The sequence below is a fragment of the Morone saxatilis genome, unplaced genomic scaffold (genome assembly GCF_004916995.1).
Source record: "Morone saxatilis isolate NCDOM2014 unplaced genomic scaffold, NCSU_SB_2.0 Contig2, whole genome shotgun sequence".
NCBI lineage: Eukaryota > Metazoa > Chordata > Actinopteri > Moronidae > Morone > Morone saxatilis.
The window spans coordinates 9230733-9231047 of NW_023339762.1; the positions used below are offsets into that span (position 1 = coordinate 9230733).

Here is a 315-nt window from a genome sequence, read left to right on the forward strand (position 1 = left end):
TAGTTCCTCATTTGTTCCTCATTTCATCCTAGTAACTACTTCAAATTTTGCGCACAGTAGCTTTCCATAATCGTTCCATCCTGCGTCACTTCCATCACAGTCATCCACAGGGAAGGGTTGCAGACAACCCTTTTAGTCCTAACCTTTAAAGGTGGTTATGGCTGTTTTATTCTTTACTACTAAATTTATTTAATTGAATTCTCTAATAAAAGGAAATGCTGAGGGAAATTTATGCAACAGTATAAATCAGGCGTTTAAATGTATTCAGAGAATACGTTCTGTGACGCCAGTTTGTGTTGAAAGGTGGATTAGCTG

The 315-nt window shown here is 37.5% G+C and overlaps 1 protein-coding gene across 1 annotated transcript in view; it reads right to left on the reverse strand.

The window, feature by feature from the left end:
* Positions 1-315, reverse strand: part of cspg4 (chondroitin sulfate proteoglycan 4) — a 64666-nt gene that overhangs the window by 7762 nt on the left and 56589 nt on the right. The gene's annotated exons all lie outside the window — the stretch shown is intronic.